This window comes from Grammomys surdaster, unplaced genomic scaffold (assembly GCF_004785775.1).
Source record: "Grammomys surdaster isolate TR1022 unplaced genomic scaffold, NIH_TR_1.0 255, whole genome shotgun sequence".
Taxonomy (NCBI): Eukaryota; Metazoa; Chordata; class Mammalia; order Rodentia; family Muridae; genus Grammomys; species Grammomys surdaster.
In genome coordinates this window covers 11,168,216-11,190,838 of record NW_021604696.1, presented here as the reverse complement: position 1 = coordinate 11,190,838, position 22,623 = coordinate 11,168,216, and positions in this window count along the sequence as shown.

Genomic DNA, 22,623 nt, shown 5'->3' with positions numbered 1-22,623 from the left:
AATTTTAATGAGAATTCATGTCTTGATGGCAGGACAGATCTCTGTGGAGATGAACTACAGTCATCCTCCCTTCCTTCTCTCCATCTTTAGGGAGGGAAAAATGTGGCCCTATGCTTTCTTCTCATGCTCCACGTGATGGTTTGTCTAATTTGCCTTCTATCATGTGAATAAGAAAACACTTGAAATGCTCCCAACCTGATGTTTTTCCGAGTAATGTTTTCTTTTGAGCTGACAGACAAAGCCTTTATGTGACAAATGAATGTACTCAAGAGATTATATTAACGCTAATCCAATTTAAAAACCTTTGATATATTCAGTTATTTCTGCTGGAATTTGATGAGATGTGAATCGCAGAGAACTAAATTCATAGTTAGTTTTTCACTTAAATCTTTATTAATCATCTTTGTATTTAACTTTGGGGGAAATTATAACTTCCAATTATTTTTCTTTATCTCTAGAGTGAACAAACCAGTAATTAAAAAAAGCTTATGTGTAATCTCTTTTTTTCTGGTAAAATTAGGGTTTTATTTTTATTAACATTGAAAGCCTAAACAAATGTATGTTACTAAATTTAGTGGATAGAATGACTGTAGGCATCCAATGACTGTCAGTGCCTACACTGTGTATATATTTGTGTAAGAGAGGGGAAAGAGAGATTACATGTGTGCAAAACAGTGTGTGTGTGTGTGTGTGTGTGTGTTTAAGAGTTAAAAGGATGAAAGAAACAAGAGATTTTATGTGTATGAGAGAAATAGTATGTGTGGGAGGATCTCTGTGTGTAGGAAGAGAAAATAAAATATTTTGAGAGATTCTGTATGTGTTTGATTTTATTGAGGTTATGTCTGTCAATAATGAAGGTGTTGGCTTGATTTTTCAAACAGTCGCTTGTGAACGTTTTTATTGTATTGTGTTATTGTTTGTTTGTTTTTGTTCTGTTTTGTTCATTTGCTTTTTAAATTGTTTTCCTGTTGCTTTCACAAAATATTCCAACAAAAGCAATGTAATGCAGCAAGGGATATTTTGGTTCACAGCCGAAGGTACAGTCCTTCTTGGCAAGAACTCAAGGCAACATCCACGTCACAGTCCATCCATAATCAGGGAACAGAGACTGATGAAAGCAATCTTTCTGCTGATTCACCTTCTCCATTTTAGGGAGTCTAGTATTCCCCACTCAGATTGTGACCACACACACAATTGCTGTGAATGCTCCCATATCAACATAAGCTCAGAAAAGGCAAATCCATGAATCTAGCATCCATCAAGTAGACAATTACACTGAGCTTCTCAGAGCTCTTTATCTATTATGTACAAAGTATGAAGGCCATGTGCTATAATGACAGACTTGTAGGAACATTAAAAGAAAAATAACCAAGGACTATTCTGGTATAAAATTTAATATTTGAAGTTTGAAAATCAAGCTTCTAGTTGAGATTTAAGCAACATAAAGATCGGGCGTCGTTCACCCTGTCTTTTCAGCCTCTAAGCTTTGCTTAGCTGTTGGTGTGAAAGAAACGGAGAGAAAAGATGGTGTTTTCTTTTATATCAAATTATCCATTTCCGTAGTCTTTAGGTAATCAAAAACTTGCCCTTTTCTTGTGGACATCCCTAAACCCTTGCATGTGTAATCATTGTAACTCCCCTTTGAGTTCGAACATGTGTAATTAAGTTTTCAGTCAATTTGACTAATTAACTGAAACTTCTGTCTGAAGGCTCTAGCAGAAGAGCAAGTTTCTAAGGAGTAGACTTACCGCTCATTTTTCTATGAAGGACAATGGAAATCAGAGGATGTATTTTAAGGTAAGGCCAGTAAGGGTCCAATTTTTCTAAGAATGTTAAACTTCCATCTCAAAGCTTTTGTGTAGTATTGAGCTTCAAATTCAAGTTCTCAATTCTCTAGAGACTGAAGTGCCTCTCTTGGTCCATATGAATTGTCAGTCACTTGGACATGGGTATTCCTTAGGACCAAATTCAAAGCATGAGACAAGGATGCCAGTTTGGGTACCTTCACTACCATGGACTTTATAGACTTCATGGTTCAGATGGTGGGTAAATCAGGGGAGAGATTATTTTTAGTTTTACTATTTTGTTATTTTTCATGTTAAAGATTGAAGCCAGGGCCATATTTGTGCCAAGTGAGTGCTCTGCCACAGAATTCTATCCCTTGTTCTCCCTGCTTTTGTAATGACTTGGAGTCTTGATAAGATCCCTATTTCAGTGATCTTGAACTCACTGTACTGCTCAGAACAGCTTTACACTTGTGATCCTCGTACCTGAGCCTCACAAGTAGATAAAATTACTACCCTGTGCTACCAGGCCTGGAAAGCCAGACATCATATTAAGTTATTTGGCTACTTTAAAATTGTATTTTATTTTTCATAAATGACATATTATTGTGGTAGTATAGTTATTATATAAGTGTCTCTTGTTTGAGAACAAGTACAAAATAATAAATAATTGATGAATGTGAGTCTCAAATGTTCCACTTTAACCCTTCACTATTATATAGGGAAAAAGAGGCCCATGAAGTATTGACAAGAATTGCTCATTGAAGAGCTGGGATATGACAATCCTTCCTGGTGCCCCTCCAGTGTTCTCAACAGCAAACAGTTAACATTGTCACTGGAGGTCAAGGTTAGTACACCTTGCTAAAGTGGGGGGACTACACAGAGCCGAAATGTCTTATGTGCATCTCACCACATGAGGGAAACACACATTGAGGGTAGTTTCAGTGGAAGGTATCTACTGGCTCCTAGGAATCAAGAACTGGGAGCAGTCAGAGAGCATGTTTGCTAGAGATGCTAGGTTTTGTGTTGTTCTCCATTGGGCACATCCTTGGGTCAATCTCTGGGGTGAGTGAAAGCTCCAGAAGAAAAGAAAAATTCCTGATGAACAAATGACTTCCTGGGACACTCATGACTACCTTAGGTGCTGTGCAAAGCATCTCATGGTGGGGGAAGAAGCTGATCTACCTGCTTTCAGCCCTCCTCTCACACACTGACTCGATGACCTTTGCTGTTCCATGTTTGCCTTCTCACTGACAAAGGCCCAGATTCCACTCCCACATTTTTCTGCAGCATTATACATTTCTATTCTACCATGTTCCCCACTCAATGTGTGAGAGCTATGGCAGATGGTCTTGGGATGTTAAACAGTAGCAAAGACGATGACAAGAGCCTTGTCACTCAGTCAAAGATTAGATACCAACACTATTAAAACAGAGCAGCAAGAACGCCTGAGATACCTTTCTGTTTGCTCACAAACTGTCTCCCAAAGAAGTAACAGGAAATAGCAAGATGCAGAAGACAAAAGTTGGCCACACTTGAAGGATGCCACCGAACAAAACCAAGTTTGTTTAACTGAAACAATAAATTGTTTAATTAAAAGAAATGTCTATCTCCTGCTCATTAAGATATGCATCGTAGAGGTTCATTTTGGAACAAAAATCTAATATCTGCTTTGTAACTTCAGTGCTATTTTTGCATGCTTCTTTTCTCCACAATCATATTGGCTGATGGCATAAGAAAAGCATCTGCATTTAAACTTCTCTGTGCACTGAGCCTACCCCAATGTCTCAAATAAAATTAATAACTTCAAAAGAATTTCACCATAAATTCTGACTAATCCAGAGATATAAATGAGAAGGGGTGAAAAGGGGCATGACTCTGAGACTCACTTAAACTGTGCATTAACTTTCACTGGTTGGTGACAGACCAAGGCATTTTAGGCAACTCTGAAAGAAGGTGAATATTGGAAACTGCCCCTCTGTTAGGACATTAAATGAGTGGAATACAATTTTCTCTGTTGAAAGGAAAACGGGCTTACAGTAGAAAGGAACTGATAAATGCACAGAGCTATTGTATTTTCCAATACCCACCAGTTTAAGAGATTTTATGATTTAGATTTGAGAGAAGTCTATAATGAAGAAGAGTGTGATCTGTCTCTTTAAGTGTTGTCCTAAGAGAAGCAAGCCTCCAAAGACCTCAACAGGAGTTTGCAAGCTGCCCCAGAGCATCATTCCCTGACCTGACTGCTGTTGATGGGACTCTGACTCAGCCTCCCAAGAGTGGGTGGCCTGGAGCACTGACTCATTCATCAGTTTGGTCTTCATGCTCACCAAGAAAGAGATCTTCCTTGATTGAAATCCTGTCATGCTGTCACTTTAAGAGCCTATCCCTTGTCTTTAGCCCCACCCACAATTAAGAAAAATGGCTCCTAGCCCGATTGTAAAGAAACACAGTATAAAGCTGGCAATTTAGATGTGGAGTCTGATTTTAGGTAAGGACACCAAGTCTATGTCAATTTGTTTTATTCCACTTAGTGTTTGCTATCCACTAAGGTAAATGTTTTCTATCCTCACTATAATCACTTTTTAAAATCATACATTTAAAAAGGGATATAAGGGTAGGAGAGTTGGCTGAGTCGTTAGAAGCACTAACTGCTCTTGCAGAGAACACTCATTCAGTTCCTAGCATCTGAAGGGCAACTCACAAACACCCCAAGACTCTAGTCTTGTAGCAGGAACAGCAGGGTCACCTCTATATGAACACTGAGGGCCACACAGCTGCAAAAGTCTCTCCTGCAGGAGGACCTAATTAAGTACTGCCTGAGAGAGCAAGGATTGCTGGTGCAGACAATGCTAGCCAATCAGGAACTGAGGTTTAGAAGAGATGCTTTCTTGTCCCAAGAGATTGTCTTGGGACAATAGAGTACAGATGGAGGGCATTAAAGGACTTTGCAGAAGTGTTCAAATGATGTTTCTCACTTGCTCCTAGACTCTGTGTCATTGACTCTGTGCCACCTTACCTCCAACCCCTAAGAGCAGGTAGGATCAGGCAGCGAGCAGTACAGGGCACAGGCAAAACAGTCTTGGAATATCCAATGCCCACATCTATCCTCTATGGATACTGCATGTAACTTGTACACTTCTATCCAGGCAGGCAAAACACTCATACACATAAAACACAAATAAACAATTTAAAAAAAAAAAACACAGATAATATACACAAGGTTGAGTTGAACATGGCAGTTTGAAGTCAGGTGCTTTGCAATCTTAACATTATCATTTACTGTGAAGATTTTTGTATATACACACATACACACACACACATACACACACACACTCAAACAATTTTGATATGAGAATTCAAAACCAAGTTGGAAAAAATACGCTGTGTTAGTTGGAAGGACAAAATCTTTAGAGACTGTCTGTCCCAGTTTGCCTTCTATGGCTGTGATAAACACCATGACCAAAAGCAACCTGAGACAGAAAGGGGTTCTTTGGCTTATACATCCTGATCACAGTAGATCACTGAGGGAAGTTGAGACAGGAACTCAAACAAGACAGGAAACTGGAGGCAGGCACTGAGACAGAGATCAAGAAGGAGTGGGTGAGCCTTACTGGCTTATTCCCCATTGCTTGCTCCACCTGCTTTTTTATACAACCCAGAGTCACCTGCCCAGAGATGGCACCACCCAAAGTGGAAGGGACTTCCCACATTCGTCATCATCAAGAAAATCTCCACAGGCTTGCCTATGTGCCAATCTGATAGAGTCATCATCTGAATTGAGATTCACTCTTCTCACGTGACCTTAGCTGGAATCAAGTTGGCAAAAGTCTATCCATCACAGAGCTCACTATGTTTCATCATGTTAATATTTGACACATTTATGATTGTGTTGAATGGACACATTCACATCTTTCTGAATTCTGACGTCAGCATATACATTTAGCAAGCATTTAATGTGAAATTTGTCAGATCCAAAACAAAAACGCACCTAGTTACTGAGCTAATATCCTTACAGTATGTAATATTGTCCATTGCCATGGATGATACAGTTTACCTGGTGTGGTAAGTGGCAAGTCACTCTTGTTTATATTCAGCCGTTGGAATTCTTAGTGATCCTTTCTCATCAGTAACAAGGACCATGCGGATGGCTTGGATTGACATTTCCCCATTATTAACAAGGATCATGTTGGATGATTTTGACTGGCATTCTCTTTACTTTTCACATTCCATATTATAATAGGTTGAATTTGCTAATATCAAAAGTGAGTGTCGCTACTGAGGCAGGGCAAGATATTAGCAGCAATGACCTAAAAGGTCATTGGGTGCTACAGCTCACATACTTTTCTAGCTGTCCCACACTTTAGGCCATAGTTTGAGAAAGGGGGAACTCTTCCTTAATACATTTTCTTTGTATGTTTCTCAGATGGAGTCAAGCATCTGACATTGGCCGGTTACATTCCATTATCCTCAAGCCTATTCATGACACCATCTTTAATTTATTCCCATTCCTATATAAGACCACTTCCTGCTCATTAGGCATAAAATGTGGAGATGTGTCCCATATTAGCACTTGTAAGTCTAGATATTCAGCCCATTTACTTTGACTGTTGACATTGCCTTCTACTGAGCCTAAGTGTCTTCAGATCTTCCTCTTTCAAATGTAGGGTACTTATCATATTTCCATTCTGTTTGATATATTCAGAACCTCCTGTCATTGTCTATAGCAGAGGCTGTGGGTTATGACACCTTTAGGATTGAATGACCCTTTTGCAGGAGTCACCTAAGACCATAGGAAAACACAGAAATGTACATTATGATTCATATCAGTAGCAAAATTACAGTTATGAGGTAGCAATGAAAATAATTTTATGGTTGAGGGGGTCACTACAACATGGAGAACTATATTACAGGGTTGCAGCATTAGGAAGGTTAAGAACCATATACAGCATTAAGATATATACTATCTTCCTCTGTCCTGGATAAACATAACTCTGTAACTGGATCTTATACACTGTAGAAGACCATGCCGGCACTATCTTCTTTCACTTTTGTCCTGCTCACCTCTCCTCTACCTGACCTGCTCTCCACACGGATCTACACATGACAGATATGTAGATGTGTGAACTGTCAAACTTAACAAAGAGATATCATCCCTCTGCTGGTTCCCATGGCATTGTAAGAAAAAAACAAAATAATTTTACTGAATTAATTCACTACACATTGGAATCTCATTTATGTAACAGATTTTCTATCATCTAGTCTAGCTTTGCCATATTGACAATAAATTCTTGTAAGTAAGCCCCACATCTTTTACCCTGTCTAACCTGCAAAATAATTGAGTCCACGTTTTAAAATATATGGGAAACTGTATCACAGAGTTAGATACACACACTTCTTTCTGAGATGTTATTAATCTCACTAGTGTCTAAATGTATGCAAACCAAGCACTTGTTATCATCATGCTTATTTCTGATTACTACTTCATCTTTGGGAAAATAAAAATGTACCATGTTGATAATAGAAGTCAGAGGAGTGGTGGAGCAGGCCAGAGTTCCAAGTGAGAGTTGAGACAGAGAGAAAGAAAAGGGTCAAAATGCTGTCAAACAGCCAACAAATGTGGAGGTACAAGTTACAAGGACTTTCCCATTTTCTGTAAGGTCTAAATCATCCCAGTTTCTAAGCTCTAAGTAATATTCCTTTCCAGTGGTATAAATTTAAGCTTTGCATGGTGTATTATATATATGGTAAGTGGCTTAACATATCCATGGTTGATAGTTTAGCAAACTTGCAAAGCACAGAACTGTATTTTTAACTATACTTCTCCCACCCATGTGATCTTTCCTCTCATATGCCCTACGTAATCAAAAGTTTGTTTAATTTGATCATATCTTCCCATTTCTTCAAGTCCCCACCCCTGGTAACCATTTATCTCTATTGCTATGCATTCCATCATTTTTTGTATTTCCTATATAAGAACAAGCATATATGTGTGTAATCATGAAGAATTTTTTTGCCCTGCCTCATCCACTTCATGTAACATAGTATCTCCCACATTAATCCATGTCACAAAAGGCAGAAATGCTACCTCCGATCTTAAAACAGTATTACTTTTTCAAAAGCTACCAATCCCATTGTCCAGGCAGAGATGAGAAGAAGAAACTTAGATTCTAGGGACCGGGAATCAGTGCCAGGGCAGAGTGTGCACTAGCCTGACTACTGGCCTGACATAAGAAGAACTGGGTTTTTAGAAGTGTAGTATGTCTTTCCCACAAGGAGCTAAAGGCTTCAGAGTTATCATCTTTATCTTCTGACTTAGAATTTGACTTTCATCATTTCTATCCAATTTGTAGGTAACAGTTTAAAACATCAGTCTTCCCAGGAACGTCTATATGTTAATAAGAATTAGTCCTCAAAGCTCAAGCATCTTCAGTGATGTTTGAGGTAATCTCCTAGAAATGGGGTAAGAATTTGGAAACACCTTAGTAGGTGTCTTCTGAGGATCAGAACATCCTTCCCTAGTTGAATCTGCTTCAGAAGGGGTACTGTGTCTTAAGAGACAAGAAGCGGCTATTTTTCTGATCATAATTAGCTGAAGCGCCTCTGCTACAACAAGGCTTTTAAAAAATATCTTGTCAGCTGTGTTTCCTATAACTTAACAACTCGTTCCTTTGTGAAATCGCTTCATTTGTACCCACTTCAAGCAGACAGCAAAGGTTGACTTTGTTCATTTGTCACTAATAGGCTGTTGAATCCCAGACAATTCATTTTCAGGTCAGAATATATGTAATATTGTTAATTGACCCTCCTAAAAAAGAGGAGTTCTTGATGTTTCTAAAGAGACAGAGGAGGGGAAGTGTACTTTTCCATCCCCTTTCTTTGACTGAGGCTGCTTGGCTAATTACTCTCTAGAAATTATAATGATAGTAGATACAGAACTTTGGCGAACAGACCAAAGTTTACTCTGTGAAGCTGACAGAAGCTTAACATAGTTGTCTCCTTAGAGGTCTGCCAGAGCCTGAAATATACAGAGGTGGATGCTCACAGCTCACCATTGAACTGATCATGGGTTCCCAATGGAGGAGTGAGAGAGAAGACTGAAGGAGCTGAAAGAGTTTGTGGGCCCCATGGGGAGAGAGCAACAATACCAACCAACCAGAGCTCCCAAGGTCTAAACCACCAGCCTGGGAGCACTTAGGGAGGGATCCATGGCCCCAGCTGTATACATAGGGGAGGATGACATTGTCAGGCATAGGTGGGTGAAGAAGTCCTTGGTCCAGTGAAGGCTGAATGCCCCAGTGTGGAGGAAATCATGGGTGGGGAGGTGGAAAGGTGGGTGGGGGCATATCCTCATAGAAGCAGGAGGAGGGGGATGGGATAGAGGGTTCCTGGGTGTGGGAGAAATGGGGAAAGGGGATTACATCTGAAATGTAAATAAAATAGCCAATAAATTTTTTTTAAAAAGAATACCAAAAAGAAAGAAAGAAAGAAAGTATACCATGCAGCAGTCACTATAGGGGCACATGAAGCAAAAGCAAGGGGAAAGGATTAGAAAAGTAACACTGTCTTTGTCGTGTTGGCATTCTGCAAAAGACATTGAGACTAACTTCTCAGTAAATAGCCTAACAAATACTTCCACTTAAACTGACACTACAGATTCAAGCAGCTGTTAATGCTCCCTGGTTTCATGTTAAAATACATGGTTCCTAAAAGCATGGGTTTGATGACAGTGTTGTCCAACTACTTTCCAGATGCATCCTGGGAAACTCTATAGTACTGAGATGCAGTGTAACAGGGTGGAGGATGAAAAGGCAAGTTATTTAGACATCTTAATAATGAATACACCTTCTCTCTACTCTTACTCCTCTTTGGGCTCAGTTGTCCTGTGTATAGATTCCAAGATGCTAGGTGAGCCATACTGATGGTCACTCTACATTCAACATCATTAGCGTGCACTGCCTTCTCCTCATCTCTCATGGAAAACAAAACAAAACAAAATCATGTAACATCTAAAGCTAGTTACTTAACCAAATTTTCTCAAAATTTCAGAACATTCTAAGGCACCATATCCTTGCTCAAATCTAGGTTACTGAAGGAGTCTGTCTACAAAGGTACCAATGGGCAGAAATCTGAACACTTTATTGTCCTGGTTTTATTTTTTCACTAACCAAATGTTTACAGACAAGATGTTAAAGCAGAGTGGAGAGCAGTGCATCCCAAAAGAGTCTGTTGTTCCTAACATTGTGAGTCTTTCTTAACAAGATCCTTTCATCTCACAGGCTGAGTTTACTTCACCTTAAAAGCCAGGGCCTCCATCTTTGTGGCTAAGACAATATGAGGACCTGTCATAAGTGTCTATCTACACTGAATGTCAGGAAGGCAGCTTGTTCTCTATACTGAAGTCAGATTGAACTTTCTCAAGCTACATGGAAAGTTCCCCATGTTGGAACTGTCTGATCTAATAAGTAGCTAGTCTTTCATTTTAAGTTGGCAATCTCCCAAAAACAAACAAAAGCATGACAGAAATATGAATTTGTACCCGGGAATACAAATAATATGACCTTATTCTGCAAAGCTTCCAGTTTTCAAATATTCACATATCAATTTTCATAAGCACCTTATCTCTAAAATGTGATTATATTTCCAGCACATATCTAAGACTTATGTGTCTCTAAGCATTCGTCTTCTCTTCCCAAGAATAGACTATCTTCTTCTGCATTGCTTACTCAAATGCATATAAGGATTGTCTTCTGAAATAAAACCATGATACCTCCCAAGCAGAAAGATTCAATTGAGAGCAGGATCATGTTTACAAACTCACCTTCAGGGATGTAAATGGATTATTTTACCTAGACACTCTTTGGGTTAAATTTCAATGACAACACTCAAGCTCTGTTTCTGAAAATGTTCTTTCCTAATGAAATGGCTCCCAAATAAGTTAAAAAAATAAATGAGAGAATGTGACTTTGAGTTTGTTTTCATATTCTTCCCAAAAGTGTGCTTAAATATTAACTCAGATAAGAACTGTCTCAAATACTCATTTCTTCTTCATTAAAAAAAATTAAAAAGTGAATAGAACCCAAGTGTTCCCTCAAATTTCTGTCACATTTCCACTTGAGTGGGTGACAATCCACAATGCCACAATCATTCACATGACCTCACATGAATAGATACATCTCCAGAAAATTCCCACCAAATACTCAGAGCATAGATTTCAGCAGACACACATCAGGGGGCATTTGCAAAGACTGTTTCTAAGATCTGTTTCTACGGAAGAGGGATTCATAGCCAGGCATATATTGGTTCTGGTTAACTACAAAAATTTCCAAGTAGATCATGAACCCTGAAAGTCCCCTCACAATAGACACAGAACTTCTTAAATGCACTCACAGAAGAACAAATGGCTATAGTGCACTGGGTAGGTTTGTTTTGCTCCAACTGCAAGTGGCCTTTAGAAGGCCACCAGCTCTGTGTAAGTAGCCAGGTTGAAGACATCTTCCCTGCAGCATCTCCTTCAAATGATAAAGAATGAGTTTGTACAGAGCCCAAGTACCATATGCTGAGAACACTATGTGTTATTATATGTCATGAGGTCCATTTAATGCTAACATAGTGTGACTTGAATGAAAGTGAATGGGGTTGTGAGAAGGTAGTGGGCACAGGAGTGGTTGTATTCTGAGCTCATCGTTCTACAGTGTAAAATGTCCACATACCATCACCTTGAGAGATTGAAGCCACACATCTATTTCCTGTGATTTACAATATTTAATCCTAAAGGACAGGGTTTGTTTGACCAACAAGACCTAGCAAAGTATCTAGTACTGGCCAGGAGTTTTGAAGTATTTGTGAAATATATTTAAAAGTGAGTGGATAAATGAGCTTACTAATCAAAATAATAGTCTAACGCAGTTGTTTGTTGAATCAGTTCTATGGGCAGCTGGAGGTACCATAAAAAGCACATTTGATCATCAAATAGAACTGAGATCCAAGCAACCCTCCTATTTATTCTAAATCCCTGTTGGGTACAACTGATAATACCAGTAAGCATTATTTAATTGCTTCTAATTTATTTCATCATCAGTTATATTTGAGAACAAATTACAAGTGTTGATGCCAAATAAAAGTATCATTAACAAAAGCTGTGTCTATTGTAAACAATGGTAGCATCATTTAAATGGTGATGTATTAGAGTATTTGTAAAATGCTGAGGACACAATAAACACTGGAAGTCCTCGACTTTAGGTTGTTCTTTGATGTTGTTTCGTTCTACATTGTTGTTTGTTTGCTTTTGTTTTGCAATTTTGCAATTCTGCAAATTGGTTTATTTTTATTACTAGCAAATTAATACTATGTTTTTGTGTCTATCTTTTCCTCATGATGATTTTCTGAAACATCTTTCATTACAACCAATGTGTTCAACCACTTTTTAAAATTCAAAAATGGCAGCAGTGATAGAATACCTGAGATAGCTCCAGAGCATCTCAGTTTTGAAGTGACCTTGGGGTTCGTGAAGAGTATACAAGAAGATGTGTCCACGTTAAATGGTGTAACTATCAGTTCTGAACTGTGTCTGCCTTGGTACTGAGACACAGAAACTCACTGCTACCATTGAGTTCTTGAACTTGACTATAATACAAATTGTCAAATACCCTAGAACCCCATTCACCCTGCCAGTAACAACACATGCCCTCCATGATTCGTGCCCTAGATGGGGTCAATAAGTCAGTGAGTTCCTGAGAGGTCCACTAAGAGACAGGTGGATGTAAATACATAGTTCAAGACTATTGCCTTCCCAGAGCCTCCAGGCCATCAGAGATACAGAGAAACATTGACTGCTTTTTAAATAGCTGGAAAGAGCCTAATCAAATGTCAAGTACTGAGATGAAGCTTGGAGGAAACAGCCAGAAAAATAAAAAACTAAAATAATAGCCATGATGTTGTTAATCTTAAATGTTAACCATGGGATCACTTCTTTCATCTTAGTTTGTTTTGTGCCAAACTAAATGTTCCTCCCAGGCACATTGTAAAACTCATGGATTGTGGGCATAGATGAGAAGAAATGGCTGTGAATATATACACTTAGCGCCAGTGTGTGTCTCACGATGGTCAGCCTGTTCCTTAAGTAAGGTGATGCTCTGTATGCCATTCATTGTCAAAACACCTCAGGCCCAAGCTCACCAGAGAAGAACAACATTCAAGAAAGTGGATGCTCAGCTGAGGAGGAATGTCTCAGGAGGACAGCATTACAAGCAGCCATTTGGTGATGCTGGTGTCAGCTTAAGGAAATGGATTTTTATCCTGGATTGGGGCTTGCTGGTAAGGGTGGCTGATGCTGTGACTGTGGATTCTAATAATCTTCCACACCAGGAGAAAGACTGCAGAGAAACTGAAGATACTAGTCATTCTTCACATAGCCGTAGTCTTCCTTATAGGCAAGCCACAGAGATGCTGGATCTTGACAATGATCCTTCCTTTGTCCTGTTCAATTGTGATCATATGGAGGCCTTGTTTTTTGTCTTGCTCTCTCACAGAATGCTCTCTGATACTGAATTTCTCAGGAGATTTTTATATACTCAGAACACTAGGATCAAATTATGAAAGCCAGGCTATCCCTAAAAAAGTTTCTCAAAGCGTGTGTGTGTGTGTGTGTGTGTGTGTTTGTGAGAATACATGTGTGTACACATGGTTTGCTGTGGATGTATTTATGTGTGTATATTTGTGTGTACACGTATGTATGTTTATGTGTTTGTATGTGAATGTGTACATGTGTGTTTATATAACTGTATATGGAAGTCTGTGCATGGCTGTGCATGGCTGTGCGGCTGTGTGTGTGTGTGTGTGTGTGTGTGTGTCTATCTTTTTAGAAGTTCAGTGTCAAATTCAAGTTCCTTAAACAAATTGAATTTCACATATGTGAAAAAAACATTCAATCCTATTCATTCAAGAATAAGCCAAAGTTCTATAATTCCTCCTTTACATTCTGATTCTCCTTGCTTATTTGGTCTGATTATTGGGTGTATATAGAGGTGAACACTACAGTTATACTATCAAATGATTACATTTGGAATCAAAAGAATAACCAAATGTACAAATCTCAAGCAGAAATAATAGTTTTCTTCCAAAACAAAAAAATTCTAACCTTTTATTTGAGAAAATAACTGAATGTAATTTGTATAGATATTTTTTTCTGAGTTCTTGTTTTGATCCATCATTAAATTATATTCTGTCTGCCAAATATCGTGTGTGTGGGGGGGGGAGATTGTATTTGTGAGGAAAAATAATTATTTTTTCAAAACATATTTATTATACTATGTAGCACTGAACGATGCAGCTTAGACATAACAAACCCTCCTCAGCACCATACTTGGAGTTTGCACAGGACTATCTATGCCAAATGGTCATTTTTCTCACATTTATTATGTTAACAGGATAAATGCCAACATTTGTCAACATCTTGTAAATGATGAGTCTTAATGAGGCAAACTACTGTTCCCTCCTCTGAGGAATCTCATAGCGGAATAAGCAAAATATCAGGTCAGAGCAAGTGGGAGGGAATCCCAGAGTGCAGACCTTTCTGTGAACATGAATTCCTGGAGGTTTTGCTCAGAGTGGTTTCTAGGATCTAGGCCAACTTGGCCTAAACCTGTATACAACATTTTAATTGTATTTTTAAGAAATCCCGTAAAATGAGGTTCACATGATAATTCAGGAAAAAGGGAAGGTTTAAGCGTGAGTGGAATTAGAATGCAGAAAGAAAAAAAATATTTGCGGATTTGGAAGTGTTGCCAAAGCCAATGGATACAAGGGTTTTGATAATAGAAGGACAGGCACACTGGGGTAGATCCAAAAGTCTGGGGTGAGACTGGCTCACTCTAGAGTAAATAAGCCAAGGAAAGTCTTATGGGGCACACGTGTGCTAGTCCCAGAAGTTGAAAAGTTACAAGCACAAGTCTACAGGATGATGGCTAATGACTCAGGTTTCAGGTCAGAAAGTTTCAATCTGTGTTTAAACCCTGACTGTAGAAATTACAAGCTAATATATTGTGTGTATAGCTCCATTCCTCTCCTACTGGGTCTCTATCCGTTGAAAAGAGACAACACAATGAAAGACAAAGGAATGCCATGATGATTATATAGGATGACACACAGAACCATTCACCACACCAAATATGGCCATCACCACAGTGCATCTTCTTATACTGAGTAATATAACACCTCGTAGGAAAAAAAAAAGAGAGAGAGCAACTGACCACCGTTCTATGTACAGCAACATGTACCTTATTGTATTGTTTGTACTTTTGTGCATGCACTTGGGTGTGTGCATGTATGTGTGTCGAGAGAAGAGAGATTCTCATGTGAATCTCAAATCTTTTGAAGGTGAAGTGCGTTCTAATGCACTGTGGTCACTGTCCTTGTTGTTAGGATGCTAACCAGAGGTGAGGCATATATTTTCTGGTACTCTATAGTCTCTTAATCCCCCAGTTGTATCCTGCATATCAAATATTTACATTCCAGTTCATCACAGTAGCAAAATTAAAGTTATAAAGTAGTAACAAAAAATTTTATGGTTGGATGGTTGGTGGGGTCACGACAACATGAGGATTCTATTAAAAGGTTGTATATTAGGAAGGTTGAGAACCACTCTGTTAATCTTTGCCTGAAGTCCCCCTCCATGAAGATGAATGTTGGCGAAGTGGCTGAGCTAACTCAAACAATCTCTCTCTCTCTCTCTCGCTCTCGCTCTCGCTCTCTCTCTCTCTCTCTCTCTCGCTCTCTCTCTCTCTCTCTCTCTCGCTCTCGCTCTCTCTCGCTCTCTCTCGCTCTCTCTCGCTCTCTCGCTCTCGCTCTCTACCTCCCTCCCTCCCCTTCCCAAATGAGTTGATAATAGACTTCTGTATAAAACTAAAAGAATTAAAACGTTCTCCGTAATCATGATGTATCACATGTGTCACATCACAAGCACTTATTTGTGTTTGTGCTAAGTTGAGTATTTTCCAGCCACAAACAGAATCATAGTTGTGTTAGTAAGACTATAAGAAATTGATTATAGAAGATAATTAGCCACCATCACCTGGGTGCCTTAGATGAGAGGGAGAAGGCTATCAGAAAAGACAACAGAAAGGACATCTGTACATGTAAGTCCCTGCACCAAGGGAGGAAATAATATTCAAGGCCTTGTTGACTGAGACGTTTAACAAGAGGTCAATTGAAATTCGTGGTCCTGATGCAATTTTTATCTTTATCTTAAGATGCACTTTTACAAATAACATCTCAGGGTAAAACAGAAACCTGGATGATGTTGATGATTGAGTTTAGCATTGGGTTTAATGATTTGGGTTTAGTATTGGCATTTGGAACATGGAAAAATGTTTGGTTCTTCTAGTGAAGTTTTCCAAAAGCTGCTCCAGAAATACAAGCCTAAAGGCCATAGAACCATCCGATTGAAGGCAAAGGTTTGACAGTGTTTGCCATAGAAATCACCAAAACAGTGAGCACAAGGAAGAGTACAGGAGAGATTTCATGGACTACATGAAAGAAATAGAGCAATGACTGTTAGAATACCAGTGTGTATGTTCACAGCAGCCGTATTTATAATAGCCAGAAACTGGAAACAACCCAGATGTCCCTCAACAGAGGAATGGATACAGGAAATGTGGTACATTTACACAATGGAATACTACTCAGTTATTAAAAACAATGACTTTATGAAATTCTTACGCAAATTGATGTAATTAGAAAATATCATCTTGAGTGAGGTAACTCAGTCACAAAAGAACACACACGGTATGTACTCACTGATAAGTGGATATTAGTCCAAAAGTTCAAAATACCCAAGATTCAATTCACAGACCATGTGAAGCCCAAGAAAAACGGAGAGCAAAGTGTGGATGTGTCAGTGCTTCTTAGAAGGGAGAACAAAATACTCATAGGAGGAAACATGGAGACAAAGTGTGGAGCAGAGACTGAAGGAAAGGCCATCCCGAGACAGTCCCACCTGGGGATCCGTCCCATATACAGTCACCAAACCTGGATGCTATTGTGGATGCCGGAAAGTGCTTGCTGATGGGAGCCTAATATGGTTGTCTCCTGAGAGACTTTGCCAGTGCCTGATAAATACAGAGGTAGATGCTTGCAGCCAACCATTGGACTGAGGGTCGGGTCCCGAACAAAGGAGTTGGAGAAGGGACTGAAGGAGCTGAGGAGGTTTGCAGCCCCATGGGGAAGCAACAACATCAACCAGCCAACCCCCCCCCCCCCGGAGCTCCTGGGTACTGGACCACCAACCAAAGAGTATAGGCTCTGGCTGCATATGGGACAGAGGATGGCCTTGTTGGATATCAATGGGAGGAGTGGCCCTTGGGCCTGAGGGTGTTCGATGTTCCAGTGTAGGAGAATGCCAGGACAGGAAGACAGGAGTGGGTGGGTGGGTGGGGGAACACCCTCATAGAGGCAGAGGGAGGGGTGATGGGATAGGGAGTTTCTGAAGGGGAGACCTAGAAAGGGGAAAACATTTGAAATGAAAATAAAGAAAATATACAAAAAAGAAAGAATAGCAGTGTGCATATGTGTGGACAGGTTGTTCCCTGGGGCAAGAAGATGTCCGACAGAGAAGTAGAAAGGAGGCTGTAAGGATCTAGTGAATGGGGAACAAACTAATGAGAAAGCCAGGAGACTCACACCATTATACATGAGAGAAGCTGCCAGAACAGGCAAGTACAACTGAAGTTTAAAGTTTGAAAAGATCATGTATTCCTTTTTATTACAATGCATCAGCTATTCTTGAGCTCTTAGTGTGTACCAGACCTTGTAAGTCAAGATTCAGTAGACTTTTCTATAAAAACGCAGTTATGTGACACACCAGACTCCAGGCAATGTTGGCTCTGCTTCATTAGTGAGTTTAGTGAGCTAACAGCCATGAATAGCATCTGAAGGCAGAAAGATGCTGGGTCCTAGGAAAACTTGACCTACAAAGTCTGGCCATAGCTGACTGATGCTTGCTGAGTTTCTTCTCTATATGATCTACTAATGAACTCAGCCATCGTCATATCAAATCTATGATGTAATGTTACCACCATTTAGCCAACCAGAGAACCAAGTACCTGAAACTTCCAGGCATCTTTGGAAGGTGGAAAGGTTTGCAAGATGTGGAAGTGTACTTTGGTGCTGAGAAACTTGCTCTATTATGTTCTTAATAAGTTGTGACGCTTGCCATGGAGTCCATAGCAGGTGGTCGTGCCTAAACACTTACCAATAAACAAGAAGTGAAGCATTGAGCCGGGTGGTGGTGGCGCACACCTTTAATCCCAGCAGTGCAGGTGGGTTTGTGAGTTCGAGGCCAGCCTGGTCTACAGAGTCGGTTCTAGGACAGCCAGGACTACACAGAGAAACCCTGTCTCAAAAAACAAAAAACAAACAAAAAAAAAAGAAGTGACCTATCTATAGAGAACTTACCCAACTTACCCAACAAAGAAACAGACAACAGAAACACTCTTCTACATAGTTCGTGGTAAACATAAGAATGGTAAACAATGGATGAAGAAGTCTCATGCACCACAGCAAGCGGGAGACTCCAAGACTCTTCCTACATTTCCAGGAAAGGCATACACCTTCACTCTGGCTTTGGGAAAAGAGAAGCACTGGGGCTCAGGATGCTTTTCTTTTCTCTATTTTGGAGCTTAGGCTTAATAGGGACACAAAAGTTAAGTTCCTCAAAAAACACTTTAGGGAAGAGACATTCCCATCACCAGGTATGAGGAATCTGGCACCAGCCCAGAGGCACACTGGCTGAACAAGAGCACTTGGAAGTGGAAAGCCACGACCCTGGAAAAAGCAGGCTGCATCTTCTTCCGTTTGTCCATTTAGATGGAGCAGCTGAAGAGGCAAGACATGTAAGAACCTAGGTTAGGCCATGGCAAAGTCTACCTTGGGCAAGTTAGAACAATGTTGTAGGTGAGCCCACAAAACTGGGAAGAAGGGCATGCACCAAGAACACCAAAGGATCAGGATGTCTTAAAAGATACTGAACAGCCATGTTGACGCACCTGTGTATTTCTAGTCCCATGACTCATGCACACATGAGCACAAGTGTGCACACACACACACACACTTGCACAAGCACACACAAACACCTAAATCCAAATTCATGTTTTGCATTATTTTTTCATTTTGGAGAAGCAGAAAATGCAAATTTCTTTCTTAACTAATTTTACTTCCCTAGTCTAAACATTCAATCTCCTTTACAAAGCATAGTGATGTCAATTTTAACTATTTCCTAAAACAGTTCTGTCTTCAAAACATGTCAACTTTCTGGGGAGAAAACAACCATAGCACCAAAGGGATGTGTTTGGGGTTTTGACAGTGGGGAAATGGTATTTTGAAAGTATACAGTTTTTCAAAGTCACTTATTTTGGAAAAGACAACAGTAATTTAATGTTGGAATTTAGCACTTTTATCCTGAAAACATCAACGGGCTTCATGTTAATTTGGTAGCAGAGACTATGTATCTCCTAAGGAACCTTCACTTTGTATTCTCTCTTGGAAGTTTCCAGCCTCTACATCTGTTATAAGAAGATCGTCTGTGAGGAAAGGAGAGACTCCATGAAGGGTGGGGTGAGCTACTAAGCTGAGCTGAGCATGTGACCAACCGGCAGCCCCAGAGCTGGATGAAGAAAAGACAGTCCTTCCTGGATCCCTCCTGTGGACCCATCTTTAAGATCTCTTACTGAGAGTAGTGTTCAGAACAGTATCACAAAGGGGTTCCAAGGTCTTTCCTTGTACACCTGAGTCACTGCAAGCACATACACATCCCTTGACAAATCAGATCACATTTAATAACTGCATATATCGAATATAGATGTAGCTTTAGAACTATTCTCGTGACATATGTTCCATGAAAGAATAATGAACCTTTAAACTCTAGAACAGTGGTTCTCATCCTTCTTAATGCAAAACACTTTAATACAGTTCCTCATATTACTGTGATGCCAACCACAAAATTACTTTCGTTGCTCCTTCATAACTGCAATTTTGCTACTGCTATAAATCCTAATGTAAATATTTTTGGAGATAGACGTTTGTGAAAATGGTCACAAACCCTACTCTAGAATTTAACAGGTTCCACTTAAATAGAATCTCAACAAATTAGAAAATATGAAACAGACAATCTAGTAAACAGGCTACAATAAAGAATATGAGTGTTTCCAGCAACCAATACATTCACTGCCTCATTCTTTATGTGCTTTGTTGATTTAAAACCCTTATGGAGAAGAAGTTATGAGAAAATTACACACCATCAGTGTTTCCAAAGTCTACTTTTCTAAAGATGGACACTTGTCACAGAAAGTATAAAAATGACCTGAGTGTAGTTTTATTTCTCCAATGACTGTGGCGCTAATGGTTTCATTAAATGTCTTTTATTTGTACTGGAAGAATATCACAAACTTTCTTTGGCCTTTAAGTTCTGAGTGCAATGACTCTTAATACCCAAGATAACTAAGCCATTATTGTAACTATGAAGAAGAAAATGAGTTTGGCCGTTAGCTCATCTTAGTTCTATACATGTGTGCTCATATGAATTCTGTATGAGAAGGAAATGTGAAAGTATTGATCACTGAGTGAAAATGAAACCAACATTGGTTAAAAGAATAGTAGTATAAAAGTGGAATAAATTAATACTGAAATACAAAGGAAATATGTTTGACGATGTCAATATCAGTGAAGATGTTAACATAATAAATTCAAATGTGGCTAGGGGCATTATAATCCAGCACAAGCATTTTGAAAGACAGTTTAGACAAAATCAATTATACCCCAAAATGGGACATATCAAGAAACTTTACCATTCCAAAGAGAAACATTGTCAGAGAAGAGATATTTGAGATAGTGTAAATAACCATTATCCTTTTCAAGGACATCTGTCTTTGTCCTAGGTGTTCAAGAAAAAAATATGGCAGAGAAGGTTGCTCACTACATAGTGATGAGGAAGCTATAGTCTGGAGAATGGCAGGGAGTCTCTCTGTCACCTTCAAGGGAATGCTCCAGTTACCTAACCTCAATCAGGACTCACTTCTCACCTGGCTACTTTTAAGGTTTTATTGTGATTTTTCATTCATGTGTATTTGTCCATGTAAACATGCGTGTAAATGTATAACACATGTGTGTGAGTATAGCTGGAGACCCGAAGAGGGCATCAGACTCTGGAGCTACGGATGTGAGGTTCCCTATGTGGATGTAGAACTGAACTCTGTTCTTCTGGAGAAGAAGCAAATGCTCTTAACCACTGAGCCATCTCTCCAGCCACAAATTCCCTACTTCTTAATAAGGTCACTGACTAGGGACTAAGCATTTGACACCAATGTCTCTGTTTAAACATTTAGTAGTCAAGCTATGGCCTGGGGATCTGGCTGAGTGGTTATGAGCACTTGCCACTGTTGAAGAGGACCAGGGTTAGAGAGAGCACATTATCGCACACGATCAAAAAACTCATACACATAAAATAGAAACTAATGATTTTCTTTAAAAGTCAAACTGAAGCATACACCAGACGGTAAGAACAACATGCCCCAAAGTTCTATTTCCAGTGATTGACTAGTCTCTACCAGACCCTGTTTAACCCATACATGTGGCAAGTGCTATCAATTGTCATCTCTATTATAGTGGTGAGAGAAAAACAGAATACCTCTCCCAAGATAATGCATCCATAAGAAATGGTAGAACCAGATTAAGTCATAGGCAGATGACTCTAGGCTCCTGTACCCTTAATACCTAAGCTAGACCTAAAATTCCAAAACTCTAAGTACAAGCTATAGTCAGATATCCTGTGTCAGATTCAGCATTATCCATCTGCCAGATGTACATCATAAGAAAGCAAAGTCTGGGCTCCAAGCAGAAGAAATTAGTTATAACAAAAATAATGTAGGAAAGCAGTTTCCTTTCCTAAAGCTCATATATTCAGCTTCTTGGCGTACGCATGCAAGTGAATACAGAGTATTTCAGACCTAGCAAGAAGATCTTATTGTTCTCTGGAAAAAGGATAGTCTTTCTGCATTCTTTCATTTACAAAAAAAGAAAAGGAAAAATCAAACCACTTTAAGACATTGAGTATGCACAAGCTATATCTATAATTCATTTTTGAAGCTATTGCATCAAGTGGGCTTTTGCAAAACACTTAGCTGAGAGAAGGAACAAACACACAAATATCAATATACACTCAGATACTCTTGGATGGGTTCTTGTGTGGCTCTGTGCTCCCTACCATTGTCTCGAGTATGCAATTTTCATTGACTTTACAGAAAGAATTGTAAGTGAGTTGTCTTCTTGGAAGAAGAGAGGGAAAGGGCTAGAAGGGGATGCTTGGCTAACAAAAGAAGGAATGTAAAATTAAAAATGAGATGTGCGGAAACCATGCTACCCAGAGGAAGCCACCAGGGAACGGAAGCCAGGGGAATCTTCAGATGGGTCAAGGCTGCTTCCTTTCAGAGGATGGCATGCTCCATAATCTGATGATATGAATATGTTTGTTCTTATCTGTAAGTACTTGCTAAACTACTGAGGAGCAAATTATCCAGATGAACAGAGAAATCTCTGAGATGTAAGCTGAAGAGCATCGGGGAGGGAAGCTGTACAGCTTCCTAGTTCACCTCGCTGTGTAGACCAAAAAGGAGACCTTTTGTGAGTTATGGGTGCTCAAAAGGGACATAGTGACTTTCCATTAATCCTCATGTGTAATTCTGATGATGTGTATATCGAAAGGCCTTCTATTATAAAGGAAATGAGGATTTTGTGAGGAGGAAGCGTGCAAGAATCACTTTTAAAATGTGACATAAAAAATAAAATAAAA